Below are 515 nucleotides of genomic sequence, written 5' to 3'. Positions count from 1 at the left end.
GGTATATCGGGAAGATGTCCCCATACTGTGCAATCACCCTGTTCAATCAAGGCTTTGGCATCTTTGAGAGAAGCCATAGTTGTAGTTGGAGTAGCAGGAATATGCTTGGTGGTAGAGACATCTGGGGAGACCACCTCAAATGATTGGCATGGAGTTTCGATGAATTCGTCCTCCAACTCAACATATTTGGAATTGCTTAGGTGACTAACCACATATTCCTCTTCGCCATAGACTGTGACAATCTTTCCTTTTACTGGATATTTTAACTTCTGATGCAGGGTAGAAGTTACAGCGTTTGCCCCATGTATCCAAGGACGTCCAAGTAATCAGGAGTAGGCTGGGTGAATTTCCATTACGTAAAAGATAGAATCAAAGATTTGAGAACCCACTCTGATTGGGAGATTCACTTTTCCGTATACCGTTCTGGTTGATCCGTCAAAGGCTCTTACCACAACATCACTTGGTTGTAACACAATTCCTTCGAAGTCAAGCTTTTCTAGTACTGTTTTCGGTAA

Source organism: Vicia villosa, unplaced genomic scaffold (genome assembly GCF_029867415.1).
Source record: "Vicia villosa cultivar HV-30 ecotype Madison, WI unplaced genomic scaffold, Vvil1.0 scaffold8, whole genome shotgun sequence".
NCBI classification, from domain to species: Eukaryota; Viridiplantae; Streptophyta; class Magnoliopsida; order Fabales; family Fabaceae; genus Vicia; species Vicia villosa.
Note: the sequence above shows the minus strand (reverse complement) of the source record.